Source organism: Schistosoma haematobium, chromosome 6 (assembly GCF_000699445.3).
Source record: "Schistosoma haematobium chromosome 6, whole genome shotgun sequence".
NCBI lineage: Eukaryota > Metazoa > Platyhelminthes > Trematoda > Strigeidida > Schistosomatidae > Schistosoma > Schistosoma haematobium.
Window position 1 is genome coordinate 3,315,967 of NC_067201.1, and position 12,174 is coordinate 3,328,140.

Below are 12,174 nucleotides of genomic sequence, written 5' to 3' on the forward strand. Positions count from 1 at the left end.
CAACCGTGATTAACTCTTTCAACCATTGTCTTATCATTGGCCAACCACTGTTTTATATTGTCCGTCCCTTAAACCTGATTTTTAATACTATGTGTATCCATGAAATGAGTTGATTTTAAAATGTTTCTTGATTATTGATTAATCTGAATGCCAAGTTTCCGAAAATTCTCCAGTCTTCTTTGTGTTATGTCTGCCCAAAATATTGAAGTTTTGCCGACCGATTGTGTATCCATAATTATCGGTAAATATGTACATTGACTTAAGTGGAAATAATCATAGCAGAAAGAATACTCTGAAATCACTCTTAAGTGTCTTATTGGACAATACTTTTATTAACTTATTCTTTCGCTTTATCCTATGTTCTAACTTTTATTCGGGACTCTTGTAAACATGATTTACATTCCCCATTCTTCTTTGTCTAAGCTTTTATTAATTGAATTCAGTCATTACTTACCTCCATTATGTAGTTTCGTTATTGCACTATGCCAGGCCATCGACAATTAGGTTGCGTTTTGCTAAATCTAAGGTTTCTGTGTTACTCCGTAGATGACTGTTAATCTTTGATTGGCTTCTAAAAGTGTTTAGTTTAATCGTCGCAGATAGATACTTGATGCCGTCTTGTTGTGAATACTCCTATTGATTCTTAGGAACCGAACACACTATTTTGTGCAAATGATGTGTCATAAATCAGACGTTCGACTACTCCCTGAACTCCCACTCATCAATGAGGCATTTTAGTATGGACCTCCCACTATCTAGGCCGATTATAAATATAACGGACAACTATTGTCATTTGTATAGGTATGACCGAATGAAACATAGTTCCTTTTCTTCTATTTTCCATTCATTATAAGTCATGCCCTTATGTTCCTAACCCTAAAATTCAGATTCCTAATCTTCCTTTCTGTTCCCTTGTTTTCTCCATTTCCTTCATTTCAGTCAACTCAATATTCTTCTCAATTACACGGAACCTTTTTATTATATGACAAATATTGTGCCAACACTACTGAAACTTGTGTATTACTGAATTTCTGAAGAAACCTGAAATGGTTCCTTCACAACAATCATGTACCCACAAGCTATTTGTGTATAACAATAATGCTCAAAGACACATCACTTTTGCTGAGAAGTGCCATGTCCCTTGGCTGATCACAAGAAGTTCATAATATCCCAAATTCTTATGAGTTCCTTCTAACGTTTGGTTTGCTTACTTACCGTCTTACTCTGAAATCTTGCAATCCCAAACTATTCTCACATATTCTTTGATATGCTATCTATCCTTATCATCTCTAGACCACATGTAATCTGACCAGTATTTTATAACATATACCATTATTTATCTTCATAGCAGTGTGATATGGTAAATGGAAATCTAACCCACAATACATAAGCTTTATTTGTCTGATTCATTTGTAACATGGAACTGGTAAAGATAGTGGATTCTAAAGAGGTGTTCAGCGTGGTATTTAGGTCGAAGTAGTGTTCATGCACACCACAAATGTTAGAGAACCTAACGTTACAGGAGGAGGGAGGGTGGAGTTAGTGACCAACAAGCACGATGATTGGAAGACGACATCAATTAATTTACGCCTATACTACAGAACATTTTGTTAAATTATGGATCCTTATGGTATAGCAGGATATAATTAACCAATGCTATTGAAGCGTATATATTATACGAATCGCCTCTTCGACTCATGTTTGTAAACTTGAGTAGGGTCCACTTCATACCGAGAAATCCTATTACAGGCAAAACGGGATGATTATGCGTAAATGAAGCCCACGCATGATCCTACAAAATTTGTAAATATAAAAATGAGCTGAAATAGCATCGACGAAAAAATCAGAAACAGAAAGGAGAGAGCCATTTGCGTATCCGAATACTGTTTTCTGTGATATATTTTGAAACTTAACATAATCCCAAACATTCGGCTTCTTTTTAAACCACCTCCATTTATACAGTTCTTTAAACATTCATCATCATAATTAGGCTTGTTTTCTTTGACTTATTAGGATGCTCTTGCTTTAAAATTACTTAGAGAGAATGGGTCTAATTAGTCACGCCTAATTTATCCGATCACAAATGACTCAACTTCAATAGGCATAAACATCGTCTGCTCTTCTTCTCATCCCTTCTTTTTTGCTCTCCGTTTCAGTCACCTCATGATATGCAACAGAAAACATATGAATAGGATGACTTCTTGCGCCATCATTAATGTCTCAGATGTTCCAGAGGGAAACGACGTTGCGGTTTCCAGAAACTCTCAATTTTACTTGGATTGATTCTTGGCCAACAGTTGCACGTCAAAAACGCAACATTTATAAAGAGCGCCAGTACTCATATTGATCATTCAGGTCTTACTGACATTATTTACATTCATATGTGAGAATTGTTTTCCGCTTGTTTCTATGACCAAATTTCTTTGTGACATTTCAACTCAATTGAGTAACTTATTACAATAAAGCGTGTGACATATTTAACAATTTGATCGTACCTGTGAACCAACATGCCTCGTGAAACATCTTGTTACTTCAGAATAAACTATAAATTATGACCCTTTCGGTTCGGGTTCGTTATACGTATGGTAATCTATTAGATTTTTCTTATAGAGTTCTCTCAACTTTTTTAAGAGACGCTTCTCTATCGCATCTGTTAAGTCTTTCTGGGTATTATCGATGATGAATCTAGTGGAGCCAAAGGAGATGAAGTCACTGGAATAATCAATCACAGAATAAATTCCTCAATAAAAGTGGCCTATCCAGCAGTTAAACTGAAAACATTATGGGAAACGAACTGTTCTCTCAAACAAACTAAAATCGACAAGTCCTCTTTTCTCGGTAGAGCCAACTGCATTTACCAATTCACATGTACGTGCCACAGCACATACATTGGAAGAACTGAGAGAAGGGTACATGTTCGCATTTCTGAGCATGTTCCAAAAACCTTGAGGCTAAAAGGGACTACGGCTCTCAATAGTGCAATAGCTCGGCATTTAATTGACACCGAGCATACCATCAATATTCCGCACGCCTTTAAAATTATCAGTAGACCAACAGGCACGGTTGTTCTCCGTTTTGCTGAAACGATCGCGATAAGAAAACTTAAACTGGATTTATGTATTCAGAAAGAGACAGTAGTTAACTTATTATGACCCTGGTAATCCATTTTATTTTCATTCTTTATTTTTATTTTATTTGTTGGTTATTTGCGTAATCTTAATTATTTTTAAGACATTTATTTTGTGTTATAATCCCCTCCTCCCCTATAACCGAACTCGTAAACCAACTTCTCATTCACAAATTTCCGCCCACTCACCCTCTTAAATTTTGTTAGCTCTTCAAATTACATTCACTTATTATGTAACCTATTTTATCACTGCTTAATTCCACGAATCCTTCACTACCTCTAAAATTATCACACAATTTACAACTCCACTAAACCATTACACAACCCATCCTTAATTGTTTTCTTAATTTTAACACTAATTAACCTCTGACCTTTTCTTGCATATATATATATATATAGTTATTATTGTAAACCTTTGTCATTCCAGTCATTTACATTCATTTATGTCAATTGTTTTACACTATTTCTTATCTCAAGATAAAATTCTATAACATATTTGGTTGTAAGCAGCTGACGAGAAACCTCCAAATATTATGAATTCATACTATTCTGCAACTATTCTTGTTCTTGCTTTATTTAACTTCCTATTCTATTTACCTCTTTAACCCTTATGTGAATGCACAGGTTCTTCACAGGGTTTTACAAGTTGATGGCCCTTCCCTATACACGTTTTTTTCATGCTCTTGATAGTGTGCAAGTGGAATTGTCAGTATCAATTTGCTTTTGTGCTTGATCATGGCATTATGTGGCCTATCCAAATGCATGTATATTCTGGTTGGCAACAGTGGTCTCATGGCACGAAATGCTTCAAGATTGGCAAACACAATGTAGGATTATGTGAAGGTTACCGTCATCAGCCAGGATCTAGAAATGCGTCCCTCGTGGCTAGTCTCACCACTTGTTCACACAATATATTTTTGAGGTTCAAGGACAGCTTGATGAATTTCCACTCCCGAATACTGGAGTCTCCATAACCAGGGGACGTTCTTCCTAGCACGCCTTTCACAACGATATTTTTTCCGCGAAGAACGTCTCGTGAGACTTCTCAGGAATGTTCCTGATAAAATTCTGCCCAGAAAGTGGTATATCAGGCAATATTCTTACATTCCCATCTGATTTCAATGACTAACTCGCCATTAGAGCATACTTTTCATCAGTAGTTGAACGGTACGCGAAGGATTCTTGGGTAATTTTGGTGCTATGAGACCTTCCCCTGAGTTATCTTTGTAACTGTGGCTCTATTCAGAAGTGTTTGAGCTTTCTACTTCAAAAGAAAGTGTATCCCTGATCCAAAATTACTTCAATAACTTAACTATCTGGAATGAAAAATGACAATTACCACTTAACCTCAAAAAGTGCGGGATCATGCACTTTGTAAAGCATCCCTATGAACTACAACTTTACTTAAATAAAGGTAGAGTACAGACACTCAAATCAGTACATGATCTAGGAATTAAGCACACAGGGAGCCTGAACTTTGAAAAACATGCCTCTTTTTTTATTTTTAAATTTAGACAGCTAATCGGTTTCATAACGAGAAATTTCTTCACAACAAAGGCTAAGTTTACTCTCTACAAAATATGTGTACGACCTTCCCTTGAAATCTGCTCTTTTATCTTCTCTAATATGAATACCACAGACAAGATAAGAGTAGACGTTCAAAGACGCTTCACACGCCAACTGCTAGGAATCAACTACTATTTCGATTACACAGATAGGAGTAAGCTCCTCTCTTTAGAACCTCGATGTCACCATAGGCTAAGGAATAATTTAATTTTTCTCTACAAAGCGATATATGGACTCTCATCTCCAACTTCCTGTCACTTATTTTCTTCAACCTATTAGAATGCTCTTGCTTAATAAATACCTTAATAAAAGAGAATTAGACTGGGCAAACATACTTTAAGCATTCCTTCATGAACATTGTCTGCTTTGCTACTCGTCCTTTCTTTTTCTTGCACCCTTTATCTGCCCCCATGAGATATGCCACCGAAAGCAGATATGGAACAGGTGATGTCGTTCAGCAACATCATTAAAGCCTCAGATATTCCAGAGTTACATAGGGTTGCGATTTCCAGAAGCCCACAACTTCAGTGGATCTATTCTCGACCATTAGTAGCACGTCGAGACGCAACCTTTGTAAGATCCGTTTTGAATGTTTGGTGTGCGTGAAAATCCCTCGATGTATATACTTGCACTTTGTTCCTATTGGTCCCTTTGGCTGTACATTGTTAGTTTTTTTATCACATTTGAATTGTCAATATTTATGTTTTTTATTGTAGTTTTTATTTTTCTTACGCCTTCACTAAGTTTTTGCGTTTCTTCCCGAACTGCATCTGTGTTGTTTTACTTGATACTTGTTCGTGGCGGCAGCCATATTGAGTTGCCCCTCCTTTTGTGTGTTCTATCCAGTCAGGATAGAATAGCGTTCATTTGTTGTGACTGGTTTGATTGGTTGAACAATTATTGGTCGAATAGCCGGGTGGTAATATTTGTTTAGAACCGCTATTTACCCGATTACTTGTTTTGATTTTGACAGGCAAGGGCGCGTGTCTAACCTACTTGAGAGGCAATTCAGCAGTCCAAACCGTAGTTTGGATTCTACAGTTCTAAACAAATATTAATTGGTCAAAGTCGTTTGGCAATCGTTTCGCAGATTTTGATAATCGTTTCTGGAAATATTTGATCGTTCGTCTGTGAGGCCAACTAATTGTCGAAGGAAATCAAGCTCAAAGCTCGTCGATGTTAATGATGAATCCCCTATTACAAAGCAAGTGCCTTTTGATGTCCTTAAGTGTCATGGTTCAGACTCAGATAGGGTTGATTATCATGATAGTGACTCTAGTCTTAATTCGAGGTTAGATGACGCAAAAAATCTTAGTTTAAAGGAGGAGCAAAGGCTTGAATTATCAGGGAAGAGCGTTTAGCCTATAGCGTCTGTTGTAGGTCTAGAACTGCCAAAGGTTGAATTGAGTTATTTCGATGGACAGCCAAGAGGGTATGAGAAGTTTATAAGGCAATTTGAGACTTATGTAGCATCAAGAGTCACTGATGATAGCCAACTTTTACTCTATTTGATGCACTATTGTAAGGGCAAGGCAAAAACAGCTATTGAGGGTTGTGTCATGATGGAAGCATCCACTAGTTATAAGACGGCAAGGTAAATCCTAAAACGTTTTTTTGGACAGTCTCACGTAATCGCTCGAGAAACTTTAGAAGACTTATTCGATGCTGTAAATTTTGATTATACTGACGGGGAGCAACTATCAAACTTGGCTATTAGGATGGAAAATTGTGCTATGGTCTTGGAACAGATGAATTATACTTCTGATCTGAATTCTTTAGTTACCTTGGAAAGAATAGTGAGACTCCTGCCTCAACCTATGCAAGCCCAGTGGGCGGATTGGGTGGATAACTTGACTGAAGATGATAGAGAGCCGACGTTTGAAGAGCTCACTCAGTTTATCGGATCTCGTGCGAGAGTAGCTTGTAGTAGATTTGGACGGTTAGCGAGTCGTTCAAGAAAAGGACATAACTTAGAGACGAAATGTCACGTGCAATCGGAGCGGGGGAGTAGTTCGACAGCGAAAACTAAATGCCGTATGTGTTCCTATGACCACGCTATTTATAAATGTCCACAGTTCTTAGCGCTTACAGTTCAAGACCGATGGTCTCACGCAAAAAGCAAGGGTATCTGTTTTGTCTGTTCTAGACAAGGACATAAGGTTAATGAATGTAAGATGACAAGGCGCTGTAACGTTTACAGTTGTGAGTATAGACATCACTCTCTGCTGCACACCGACTCGACGAGCAACGGCGTAAATGATAAGCCATCATGCCCGGGATTTAGGAAGAGAATTGTTAATCATACTATCAGGGTACAGACGTTAGAGGGACCACCCTAATTTCAGATAACCTCTCATCTTTTTGGTGTCACGTCTTCGCCGTTTTATGCGAACCTTGCCATGAACAAGACAGCCCGAAAATTCTCTGATGGTTACGATCGTTATATCGTGGATGCTGTCGAGAACAATTACAACGTTGATGATTGTTTGATATCCGTTTCTGCTTGTGATACGGCAAAGACATTTGTTAAACAGATAATTGAGTTATTACGTAGAGGATATTTCAATTTGAAGAAACGGATTACCAACTCGGAAAAGTTAAGGACTATCTTACCTGATGTATGTAATAGAGGATCTTTGGTAGAAATGTCAATGAGTTGCGATACCGCTCATCGAAATCTAGTTGTAGAATGCAACTTCAAAAGGCATGTATTTAAGTTTTACCTTGATGCACTGGAAAGGCCTTTGACAAGCAGAGGAATTCTATCTGTTGTTTCTCCTCGGTTCGATCCACTGGGTCTAATTGCTCCAGTCTGCCTTACGACCAAACTTCTTTTGCAAAAATTATGTAAATTTCAAATAGGCTGGGATCAGACTCTCAATAAGCCATACATGTCCACGTGGCTAATTTGGGTGAGTTATATGCATCGGCTAGGTCATGTCACTGTGGCCCAAGGGATGAAGAAGAGAATCGACGAACCTGACGTGAAGCTAGAATTACATTTGTTCAGTATTGCTCCAGAGATTGATTATAGAGCAGCTGCTTACGCATCAGTTAGTTATTTGAAGAAACCACCATGCTGTACCTTGTTGTACAGCGAGTCTAGTGTAGCACCTATCAAACAAATCACTATACCGCAGCTCGAGATGGCGCCATCGGTGTTAAGTGTAAGGCCAAGTGACGTCTTACGGAGGGGTCTGCCTAATTCTTCTGCGATGTGAACTTCCGTACAGATTCCATGATGGTGTTATACTACGTTAAGAATACCGGAAACCGACATAGCACCTATATAGCCAGCCGCTTTGCTATTGTACACCAGTATATGAAGGTTGAACAATGGAGTTATGTAAGGTCGTCACAGAATCCAGCTGATTGAACCTCGAGAGGTATATAAAAAATGTGGGATCTTGAATCTTGGGTTAAATGTCCTACATTACTGCAAACCGATTTTTGTATAACAATTACTGACTGTCCGGAACTTACGCCTGACTATTGAGTTTAGAAAATCTGCTGTGGTTAACTTGAGTAGTATAAAGTACAACATGTCACCTATCCTCCATTATTATTCCGAGTGGTTGCTATTAGTCAGAGCTGTAACCTGGTTTAAAAGGTTCATAGAATTCCTGGTGGTGCTTCGTTTACCGAGTCGTGAAGGATAGGTTCCTCTAGGATGTTTAAAGGTCAATGAGCTTGATATCGTCGAGCGTAAGATTTTATTGATGGTTCAGTGAGAAGTGTATGGAGAATTATTTAGTGAATTTAAAAACAGCAGTAAAGTAGTTAGTCATGATGATCTGAAGGGTTTATCACTGATAATGCTTGATGGGTTACTCTGCGTTGGAGGTCGACTAAGATACGCACATTTCACAAATGCTTTTAGACATCCAATAATTTTACCCAGTCGAGACCTAGTGATGGAAGTGATAATTAGACATTATCATAAAGGACGAGGACGCATAGGAAATTCATTGGAAAAAAGATATAGATATGTATTTACTTGTTTGCGAACACGGGCAGTACATATTGGACTGATGTATAGTTTGATTACTGATTCGTTTTTAATGGCCTTATTACGTTTTATTGGAGGAAGAAGAAGAAAACCTCCAGAGATTTACAGTGGGTCAAGCTTCGTGGGTGCAGTCTCTGGACTAAACAGGTTTGTGCAACAGTTGAACCAGCAGAAGATAAATAATGAACTGTCAGCTAGGCAGGTTTAATGACATTTTAACCTGTAGTGGCATTGGATCACAACCACACAATCTTCAAAGCTGAACACAACACTACTCGGAAAATAGATATTCAATATTTAACGCGGAGAAATACCTAACGATGGAAAAGGCGGGAACAAAGAATTAAATGGACTGAAGTTGATCGAGTGGCATGGCTCGGCCATGCAGGTGTGGTCTCTGCTGAAGGTTACCTTATATCTTCTATTCATATTAAATATATTGTTCTTTCTCTAGCCTAACCTTGTTCTACATCATGTATTGGCAATTAATACGATACAGTGAGTTGGTGTAGTCGATGGTGTGACTTCCACGTAAGATCTTATAGATTAGGCAGTTATATCATGACAAATCTACAATTTTAGGATTAGGTCTATTATTAGAGCAGTACTAATATCATAGTAGACCATAATTCCACAAACCCACCCTCATCCAGCAACAGGGGTGGAGTTTGGGAAAGAATGATTAGGTCTATACCTTGACTGTTATTGTTGATCATCAGAGAACAGACTTTAATGATCGAGTAAAATAGGTCTTCTTGAAGCTTCGGACAAGTCTTTGTTGTGATTAATGTAGATAGGTCTAGAAGACGTACTGTTGTAAGTCCTGCTCGTTCCTATAGCGTAATATGTTATATGATGAACCATAACCGTAGGCATCAAGGTAGCTTCTGTGGTATGGAGGGATTTTGGGTGCCGGTGTAAGATCCGTTTTGAGTGTGTTACCCTGCTGCCTGGAAAACTACACATGTCATTCCCAAAATTAAAGCAGGACCTGAAGCAAATATTGACAATTACCTGCCAATAAACATAACTTGAGTGATGGAAAAAGTAGTAGTCCAACATCTTACTGATAATCTCATCTCGATCTCCCAGCATGGATTTCTTAGGTTCCGATCATGCGATACATGCCTAGTAGACTACCTGAATGATATAACTCCGAAATGAGACAACGGACTCCTTGTATCAATCCTATTCTTATACTTTAAGAAAGCGTTAGATAATGTCCCACACAAAAGGTTTTTCGCCAAACTAAAGTTTTTCGCACTAAACAACCCACTGTACTGATGGTTTGCTTCGTTCTTAACAGAACGTAAACATATGATAAATTACAATGACTGTCTCTCATCACCTAAATCAATAATTTTTGGAGTCATCCAGGTAAGCGTATTGTGTCCACCCTTGTTTCTTATGTATATAAACGATATATGTAGCATCATAAAATTTGGGAATCTATACTTAAACGCTGATGACCTCAAAACAGTATGCAGCTATAAGCCAGAGAATTTAATTGAAAGTGCATCCCTGATTCAAAATAACCTTAAAAACCCAAGTATCTGGAGTGGAAAATGGCAATTACCATTTAACCTCAACAAGCGCGGGATCATGCACTTTGGAGAGCGTGTCTGAGAGGCAGTCCAGCAGTCCAAACCGAATTTTGGATTCTACAAATTTCACAAAGCGCGCCAACTGTGATACTCCCTAAGACCATCTACATTCATTTCTTATAAAACATCAACTCAGCTGAGTAATTTACTAAAGTGAAAATTGTATCTTTTGTAACAATTTGATCTTGCCTATAAACTGTGATGCCTCATGTAACAGACTGTTATTTGAGAATAAATAATAATTGTTATTATTATTATTATTATTAATATTCTAGTAGCTTCGGTTGGCTTAATTCTATGTCATACATTTCACCTACCTAACTGTGGTTTCATGAGGCATGTTTCAACACTTGAACTTTTTCTGACAAGTTTCTTCTTCTCACTGTTACTTTACTCATCAATATACATGTTAACCTGGCTTGTACACGCGTCGCATCATGTCCACTCCATGCCATTTGAATTTGACGATTATTTGAACAACCTTTAATAGTTTTCACCAAATACATCATAATCGTTATCACTATACGCATATGGGTTTATGAATCAAGCCATCGTATTAAGCAACTGTAAAGACGCTTAACACAGTTACGATAATAAAGTTACTGCACTAGGATGTCATCATACTTCACTGATATAATGACTAGATTGCCACTTGGTTGTTAGCCAAGCAAGCGTTCAAAATAAACATTCTGGAGTCTACTATCAAAATGAACACAACCGAACAAATATTTATTTGATCTGGTTGGCGTGATTTAACAAAATATTTTTCTACGTGGCAGAATTGCTGTTCCCATGCACAAACCTCCTTCTTTTTACTGGGAATGAATATTTCCCGACCGTGATTCGTGATATAATCGGGCTGCTCGGATCCATTAATGCTACAAACTATTGATATTTAATAATTACGTAAAACAACAATGCTGATTCTCCACTGGCTAACTCCGTATCAATATTATGAATAGTTATTCACAATGATTTCTATATATCGTCATGAAGCATTGTTATGACTTGACAATCATACATTGCGATTGATAAAATTGGTGAAACTGTTGACAATTCGTCTGACAAACTGACTGATAATTAGTGACACAATAATCTGTGTGACTCTTCGGTATAAGCAATCGAGCAAATCTGCAAACTGGAAACATTACTGTAAAAATTACTAAGGTCTTATAGATCAGGTAGTCACATTATGAGAATGTACATGTGACAATCAAAATAAGAGAAGTTTTAGTAAGCTCATACATACCGCTGTTTTGACTCCTTAAATATTCATTAGGTTTATGGACGAAGTAAAATGTCTTCACTAATAACACTATCGAGCATGATATCAAGAGTTAACCGGTAACGTCTTGTAAGAGCTTGGGTGTATAGAAACAATATGAAACAAAACACATTATGTTCCTTATCTTATCCATGGTGCACTCCATTTCAAAAACGCAATTTGATTATGTGATCTATAAGAACTTACGTGGGAGTCACATAACTGTTGACCCTGACCCCTCGTATCGTGACAATTATCAATACATTGCCTAGAACTTCTGAGCAACACATTTAGGCTGAAGATGGAATAGTATATTTAGTGTGAATGTATATATGCCACACAGAATAGACATGCCCATGTCATTGTCATTGATTGTGATTTTCCCGCACTCATCATTGTTGACATTCCCCAAGTGGTATATGTAGGATGTAAATCTCCTTGGTAACTATACGTTCAACTTCAAAAGCCATATGGTTAGGAAACATCACCACTACAATATTTTGGTAGTCAATATTCATCAGGACGGAAGAGATTGTTTTACAGCCTTATGTATAAGTTAACGGCAGTTTTCAGATCGTTCGGGCAGTACATTGCCACAGCTTGC